This window comes from Tympanuchus pallidicinctus, unplaced genomic scaffold, assembly GCF_026119805.1.
Source record: "Tympanuchus pallidicinctus isolate F22 unplaced genomic scaffold, pur_lepc_1.0 scaffold22, whole genome shotgun sequence".
In the NCBI taxonomy this organism is placed as follows: Eukaryota; Metazoa; Chordata; class Aves; order Galliformes; family Phasianidae; genus Tympanuchus; species Tympanuchus pallidicinctus.
The window spans coordinates 34,933,386-34,942,328 of record NW_026294739.1 but is presented as its reverse complement, the minus strand read 5'-3'; the positions used below and the strand labels follow the sequence as shown (position 1 = coordinate 34,942,328).

The 8,943-nt window shown below is 37.4% G+C and overlaps 1 protein-coding gene across 1 annotated transcript in view; it reads left to right on the top strand.

Annotated features, from left to right (window-relative positions):
• Positions 1-821: 821 nt before the first annotated feature.
• Positions 822-8,943, top strand: part of VSTM2B (V-set and transmembrane domain containing 2B) — a 169,813-nt gene continuing 161,691 nt past the window's right edge. Inside the window, exons 1-2 of the mRNA XM_052686842.1 lie at positions 822-990; positions 3,775-3,968. The gene's annotated coding sequence lies outside the window, so the exon portion shown is untranslated. The remainder of the gene's footprint in view (positions 991-3,774; positions 3,969-8,943) is intronic.

Sequence of the window (8,943 nt, the reverse complement as noted above, 5' to 3'; positions counted from 1 at the left end):
TGTTGTTTTTTTTTGTAGGTGCGATTACAAGATCAAATAAATCAAAAGTGTTGAGAAATAATGTGGAAATGGTGAGATTTGTTCAAAACATTTATATACTGTATATATTGAGGCACATTTACATTTGGATGCATACACCTCCAGTGAATTTATTTTAAGGTATTTCCAGACTGTTTTCTCCTTTTTGTTTATGAGATCCGTAGCATAAGTAACACAGTCTGAGACTTCTGTAGACTGATGCAGTCTATTTCTAGAAAGCACTTTCTTTAAGGCTGTATCCAAAAGGTCACCACCCTAGCATAGAGGAGAAAAATAATACAGATCTCTTGCAGTCAGAGACAAATAGTTTTCCGCCTTAGTACACATCTCTGCTACTAAAAGTGTACTGCAGCAAGGAAATCCATTTACAGTTTTCCTTTTACATAACAGTTGCAGTGCCCTTAAGAGCCCCCAGTTGTTTTCCATATTCTCTTCTCTAGTTGTCCTACAGTATAACTGCAATAAAAAGCCTGTTTACTGAGAACTAGTACTGTTCTGTGAAGTGTTTCTCAGCAAACATTATAGGTCAAAAGCATGTGTTTCGACAGCTTTGAAAGTGTTTTCAGATAATAATAAGACTCCTACTCTTCTACTTTTTTTTCTCATTTTTCATTCATTCTTTACCTAAGTATATGTACCTTCTTACAGTTTTGTTTTACATTGATCTAACTGTAAGGATACTTGTAAAAGGAAAAGCAAATGGAAATAGACTGCCCTTAGAATTGCTACTTATTTGACTGGTGGTAAGCTGTGTGTGGGGTAGCTGCCTACACCTGTGCTGAATTTCTTAGCCACTGAGTAATTGCTAACACCTGTATGCTTTGCACAGGCAAAAGTGATTAGTGGGCTGCTTGTCCTAATGCTCCTTCATCTTTGATCGTTTTTATACTTCTATCGATGTATCCAACAACCAATGTTTATGCACCATGAAGACCTCTTTCACATCCTGAGGTAAGGAGGACTTTGTTCTGATCAGTTTTGTAATTTCCCGTTCAGAGTGTTGCCCTGTTCCTGTGGTTAGGCTCTATAAATATGGCTTTCTCCCCAGTTTGGGAGGCTCCCTGAGTTTTTCTGCTTCTTCTACTTTCACCTCATGCCAAATAGAAGTTTGTTTTATGTCTTCTGCATCTTAACCAGTATTCTGCCTCAAGGTCTGTTGACACATATTCCTTCTCGTGTTTTCCACTTGTTTGTGTTCTGGTTTCATTGGCCATCTGTTTGTTCTTAAGTACTTTCAAGTGCTGCTGTCTCTGCCTTTCTTAGCTTTTATTTGGAGAAGGTAACAAATTGTTTTCTGCCATCTCTAATACTGTTTATACTATGGCAGGAATTTTGAACAAATAGGTTTTGTTTTCTGGTGGTCAGCCTTCATGTGGGATTTTCTCATGTTGGCTGGTATCAAGACTATTGAAAAAAACCCTTTGTTATTCTGGCTTTGCACAATATCCAGTTTGTGTTGTACAGCTGATAGGAGCAGTGCTCCTCCCTCTTATCCTCTGCTGCAGTATCAAAGCAGCAGGAAAAATTGTAATGAAAATCTTGATCTGTCCTGGTCCAGCTATTCAATAGTACATAAATATTCATAAGTGAACTGGTGCACTTTCTACGATAATCAAAAGCATACAAGGTACTGTTTCTTAATATAGTGTGCTTGGCAGTAGATGTACATTATATCTCAGATTTTAATGTTTCGTTATTATCTACAAGAAAAGCTGGCTGTTGTATTGTTGAATAAGAGATGAAAGAAATAGATCAGCAGAACAATGAGATAGATTGAAATCTGGTACACTCAACACTGCAAGTGCCTTTTCAGGCATCTATATATTAATATTAGTATTTTTTAACTTGTCTGTAACTTTAAACATTTAGTAAGTTAAGAGATTTGTTGTTTTTTTTTAAAGTACATTGAATTATGTAAGTGCATTAAAACAGTCCAAATTTAGGCATAGAAAAGGAACAAAGTAATTCAGTGAAATGCCATTCATCGTCATATACAACCAACATAAAAAATAGATAATATTTAAGATGTAGTTTGCTCCTCTTCTAATGATTACTGATGCCAGTGCTATTCTCCATGTTGCGCATAAGAGAAAGTCTCTGAAGCTCTTTCTGTTTTGATAAAAGAATAAATTCAGGCTATGCACTCAGTCTTTCTCCTAGTATCTGAAGACAGTGTTTTTGCTCACACTGTTAATAATGTGTCTCCTATCTGAGGAGCAGAGGTGAACAACTGACCTCAGCTTTTCTTGTACAGTGGAACTTCTTAATGAGTACAGCATGAATGTTTACTCTTACTTTGATATCCCGTTTTGAGTAAGGTGTGATAGCATGGACTACCACAAGCATTGCATCCCATCCCATTTGTGTATAATTCACAGGGCCTGATATTAACCAAAAGCTTGCAATCACAATTGAAGAGTTATTTCAAAGACCTTATGCCTGGATGTGAAAGCAGCACTTGGCTTTATCCTTAAGAATGAGCTATACATCCAGATTCCAGAGTAAGAAATGTATCTCTTCACAGTTCTGTCATTAACTGTGTTCCAACTTTAGCCATATGGTTGGTAATTAGAATAACAGATGAAGTGCAAGAAATATGTTCCTTTTAAAATGGACAAATTTGTAGCTCTTGTGCAGGTAAAATTACTCCTGTAGTTCAGTGCTTCTATAAACAGTGTCTTAATTATGTCTGCAACTAATGCAATCAGCAGTTCCACACTGATAGCTATGAGCAGTTTTGTCTATTAATCCGGTTAGGAAGGAAGAAGGGATGATGGAGCTGGTCATCTCCAACACCATCTGTGAGTTACGGAAAGGAGAGAAATGTACCACTTTCTGAAAGTCAGCTGAAAGCAGAAAGTGTTGTTGTCCTCCTGGACTACCTTCACACAAAGGCACAAGAATGATCAGGAAGCTGCTAGAAAAGTTGGAAATCAGAGTAAACTCTGATGGAAAACAAATTAGCTATCTGCTTTCAGTGTTGTCTTCCAGCTGATAAACAGAGCCCAACCTCCAAGGCTGTCAGTCCTGTGCTTTCTGGACTTTTTAGCTTTAAAGATGCTTTGGAATTTCAGAGAGTGGTATCCTTCACTACAGGGAAGCCAGCTGTAATTCTGAGGTAAAGCAGAATCAGGTGATAAACAGACCATGATTTTTTTAATTTTGTGATATTTGGATTTTTATTTAAGTTCACACTATACTAATGAAATGATTTGGAAGAGATCTGTGCTGTAAACCAATCTTTGCTTTTGTATGTGTTGTTCCTGTTGAAATCAATATGTTTAAGAGAAGGTTGCTTTGTTGTTGTTGAAGCAGTTCTTCTGAGTGACTACAAACTTAGCTTAAAAAGCACCACCAGATTACTGAGTTTCATAGAATGAAGAGATCTTTTCTGATAAAATATAATCTTCTTGTATTTTGGGTGGGAGGAATAGACAACTTTTAAGGTGAGCAGGAACTGTGCTGACTTTCGGGAGGCATCCACTGCAGGTAAGTAGACTTTCTCTAACTCATGCCAGTGTGAGGCTGTTCCACTATTTAATCAAGAAACAGCAACTGGGTAAAGTGAGTTCCTCTGATAAAACTAGAAAACCTGCTTTGTTGTTCTGCAGGAAAACTTAAGGGTTGTGTTTTTTTGTTTTTTTTTTTAATCTAAGGGGCTGAAAAGCATAGAAAATTTTTGTAGCATTGCTCCTGTGTTGCTGAGAATCTCAAGGATTTATCTTTGCTTGCCAGGATCTTCTGAGTGTTGCCCTGCTGTTATGGTTGCTGCATCACTGACTTGGCGATGGAGTTGAGAACTGACTTAGAAATGCAAAGGAGCCCCAATAAGCTGTGAACAGAAGGATCTTTAACGAGCACCTTGGAGGATAAAATCTGAATTTGAATTGATCTTAAGGTGAAGAATTAGGATCATATAACCAATGTGGGTAAGTGCAAAGAAAGAAATGTCAGATATTTGGCATGATAGTTGGTCAGCAAAAACAGATCTGGTGGCTATATTGTGTTGTAAAGCAAATGTACAGAATGTGTGCCAACAGTGCAGTGCTGCTAGAAAAAAAAAAGCAATTTTAATTTGGGAGATTATTCAACACGAAGGAAGATATTTTTCTGTCTTTGGATTTGGATCCTTCATCTAGAATATCAGCTTGCAGTCTCGAGCTTCACCTGTTAAAACAGACACGAAGTAGTGACAGAAATTAAAAAGCAAAAAAAAAAAAGGCAAAAAAAGTGGAAATGAGGAGTTCGGCAAATCTAAACTTTGAGGGAAGCTTGAAAAAATTAATTTACCCTAAGAAAAAAGAAAAAGAAGACAAAAGGAGACCACAATAGCAACTATGTAGTCTGTAAAAGATGCTTTAAAGAATTTTATTTTTTTTTTTGTCCTGTATTCTTTATGGGTAGAACAAGAATGATCAGCTTTAATTGTAGGAAAGAAGATACAACACAGGTATTAAGAAACTTTCTTCTGAGAAAGTAGTGGAGCTGTATAAGCAGCACATATAATAACGTGTGCTATCCTTAGAGATTTTCTTAAAAGGGTGTAAGGGAAACATCTGTTAAAGGTTCCTGTGGATGTTCTTGACTTTTTGTGGTAGCACAAGGAGTGGAGCAGATGCTTTATCAAGACCTTCAGACCATCTCCGTGGTTTTTACTGTGGACTGTGGCCTCATTTTTACTGAATTTTGATTACTGTGATACAAAATTGAAGTATTTCAACCGAATTCTTCCAAAGGCTGTAGTAAGATCACACAGTGAAAAGCATGCTGGATATTTCAGGAAATTCTACTGAGGTGCAGTAGCAGAGCTCTCTCTCTCTCCTAACAAAGCAGGGGGAATTGCTGTGGCCCTTTCAGCTTCTTCCCTCCTACTGTAGGACAGAACAATTAAAAAAAACGAACAATGGAAACTAACAAAAACATCAAGCCTCAAATCAGTATGGAAAATAGACTTTATTTTAAATGAAAAAATTATTTTTTTAACATAAAAAGAGACTATAGATAATTGGTCTGATTTTTATTTGATTTATTAATAACATCAGTGCTGGTGATAAAATGCTTTCTGATTATGGTGTAGGGATGTAGTCACACTCAAGAGGTAGTACAACTTCATATATCATCTAACACAGATGTTCCAATCTGTCAGTGTGGCTCCTTTTTTTTTCTGTTTTGTTTTTTGGAGTGTTGTTTTTGTTGTATATATTCATTCAACAAAAGATGTTTGTCCTGGAAGTTCCTCCCCTTTTTCCTGTTTGCTCCCAAAGTACTTGCAACAGAGGCTGCAGCCCTAAGTCTGGCTTTGTAACAGTCATGTGGAGTTTGTGAACTTGGGCACAAACTCACAATGCTGTCTTGTAGTGCATTAGTTTCTTAGCATTCTTTCTCAACTGTTGAGAAGCTGATTGTTTTCACTAGCTGAAAGTGATTGCTTATAACAGAGAAATAAAATAAGACCAACCATGAGCTGCAAGAATCCTGTCTGTACTGTGTGAGCTTTTCTAACACAAGTAAGGTTTTTTATCAGAGCTGATGTATTATGCCTTTATAGTTAACAGTGGAATGTTTGGAGTAGAGAGCTGTTAAAGAGGCTTGAAATGAGCTTCTGTAAGAGCAGAGTTTGATTGAAAAGGTACAGAATAATGAAATCTGCCTAAGCAATGAATTATGGGTCACACTGTATTATCAAGAGAAGAGAATTAGTACAGCTCAGAAGAAGAGTGAGTGCACAGTGTGACAATAGCCCGGGGCATGTCTAAGAGGAACTGGTAAAATGAGATTATTTGCAATGCACAGTGTGGACACAATAAACACTAATGGGCTTAAAACAGCAGAAAGGAAACAGGTGTAAATAGCAGGAAGAAAAGTCATGATAAAACACCAGCCAGGCACTTGCATAGCTGCTGTTCATCATGCTTGACATCCATTAGTTAAGAAATATAGTATGGATTTTAAAAAGATCTGCAAACGTCATTATACAGGGCTATATTCACTGGGCTGCTTCCTGTCTGTTACTGCATAGAGCAAGTGATCAGGTGGCCTCCTTGGTCACTAGAGCAAGATGGTGTTGCCTAGTTTAAGGAAGACAAAACCCAAAGCAGAACAGGGTTTTGTCTTTTTTGTATTGTGGACTTTAACCATGCTGTTATGTATCTAAAGGAAGGACTAAGCAATGAAAGATCTTTTTTAATTCCCATTGTTGGGTCAGCCAGTATACCTTACCATATATGAACCTTTGGAAATATTTATTTAAGAAAAAAAATCACTTTGGAGTGAGAGCACCCTACACATACATTGTGTGCTTTATTTTGGTGGACTTGCATCCTGATATGGGTGTCTGCTGTCTGTGATGGTTGCATGTATCTCCAAGGCTTGTTCTTGAACTAAGGTCCAGCTAGGCAGGATTCACTTTGATCTCAGACTTGCATTTTCTCCTATGCAAAAAGCTGCAGAAGTGCATTTTTGTGAGTATTTGTATGTATACATATGTATGTGTGTGTGTATGTATAAAATAGTAGATAATACTCACTGTTGCCAGCTTGAGCACTTCTATTTCTCTACTGGTAAACTTTCAACCTGGAAGTGACAACTGCCTAAGGCATGTCTTTCCACTGTTGTTCTGGGAAAAGGAAGAAAGGTTGTTTGTGGGAAGGATCTGAGAGATTTTTTAAGGTTGAAATAGAAAAAAATGGAATAACAAAGTTGGTACATTCTTGCTGCTAACCAGAGGTGCATGGAATGAGACAAAAATAATCCTAAGAAAAGGACACTTTTGGCTACAGGGATGCTCTGAGAAGCTTGATTTTTTTTTTTTTTTTAATTATTTTTTTATTTTTTTTCCCCTATATTTCTTTGTTAGGCTGAGTTCAATATTGAGTTCAATAGGGATTTCATACTAATAGAAATGGTGTGACAAGAATGACATATTTTCTATCAGAGCAACTCTGCTGACATTACACTTATGAAAATGGGATCTAAATGACTAGGGCTAGAAGGTTTCTATCAGACCTTTAAAAAAAAGCAAAGAAATAAAAACAAACAACAAACTCTCCTTTACAGTCATTGCATTTCAGTTTTCATTCTTGCAGAATTGCTGCTCCAAGTTTATATTCACTCGTTTCAAGACCTTGATGCTATTGATATTTTAATTCCTTAAAACTGAAGTTCATGGATTTGAGGCAGTCCTTTTCAAGTTTTGCTGTTGTTTTACCTTTGAACCAGAGGGGACTGATGGTTCAGATTTATTTCAGGAGTTCTTAGTAGTGTAATTTGTAGTTATGTTTGGATAAAGAATATTTATTGTGTTTTTTCATCCTATAATGAGTTTTACATTTCTTGGTTTAAAAAGAAGGTGACTTTGTTTCCACAGTTCCTATTTATGCCTTAGCTTGTCTATAGGGTAACTCTGTGTCCTTTTCATGTCTGTGTCTTTTGTAATTAATAGGAAAAACTCAGCAGGACACTGGGTTAGTTTTGCTTAAGCAGGAAGTTGCTGGGCTGCTTGCATCAGTCAGAGAGGAGATGCTTGTGTCAAATGAGCATGTCAGAAAGCTGAGATGTTCTGTGGTGTTGGTGTAAGAAGTTGTTTGTGCTGAATATATTGCAAATGGGTTTGGAAACAGGCACCACTAGAAGCTGTGCAGCTTGCTGTGCGGTTCCATTTGGGGAGCTCTCAAATTCTGAGCCTGCCCTTCAGTGCATTCCTGACTGCTGTAGTAGTATTGAGCTCTGCTCCTCTTGCTTTCCACAAAATTTATGTTAGGTCTTTGGATGTTTTTCCAGTTAAGTTAAGCAACTGCCAAAGAGAAACAAGTCCTTCATAATTTTCTGGTTCATGGACCGCTCTGTTCCAATACACAAATTAGCTGTATGCTGTGCTGCGGCGACTCACTCCAGGTACTTCTAACATTGAACAAGTTGCATTATATGACACAATATCTAGAGCTTAATGTTTTTCTTTCCTCTAAAGTGTGCTCCAGCCTCTGTTGTATTCGTTCTTCTTGATGCAAAAATTAAATGTGGTGATGTGGTGTGTGGGTTTGTGCTGTTTTTTGTTCTCTGGTGATTTTTACTTGAGAAGCTCTTTAAAACAGCTGACAATCACTGCAGATTGCATATGCAGGGCATGCCCCAGCCCCTAACTTCTTAAATTTGAACTCTTTTAGGATTTGTTTATCCTTATTTTACTGAGCTAAAATTGCTTGCTAGACATTGGTCCAAATCAATTAAGAAGCTGATTTATTTATTTTAGAGCTCATAAACATGATTTAAGATAATGACTGCCTAGACCTTATTTCTACACTCAGCACTACTGAATTATTCTATCCCTCTAGCCAAAGGTTTTCAAGATGGAGCAGAAGAGCAGAGTATAGTTTATATGTTTTCCTGAGGTAAATTCAGATGTTTCTGTCAATTCTTGCTTCCAAGATTTTACAAGGTCTGTAAATTAAGTGCTATAGATGGAGTTGTTGCCTGCCTGCTTTTGACAAGGAAGTCAAAGTTGATGGACATCGATTTGCCACTGGGAACCAAAACCATTAATTGAAGCTGTGGTGACTAATCCATTACTTTACTCTGCTTCGTGAATCCCGACCTAAGTTGTTGCTACAATCAAAAATTCATTCATGCAAATGCACCTATTGTGATCAAAGGAATCAATTTTTCACTAGTCCTATAGTTGGCAGGCTCAGGGTTATAGAAACCAACCCACATAGTGCTGAATTGCCAAAATGAACCGGCTGCTCCCAGGGGTTTGTGCGTGCGTGCACACATGAGCTGGGGAGATAGGGTGCCAAAGCAAATGAGAGTGAAACGTACCACCTCTATCCTGGCATGAAACAAGACATGCTATATAGATCTTGAAAAGGAGCACATAAGGATTGCTTGTGGTGGGCTGGTTTTTGTTTT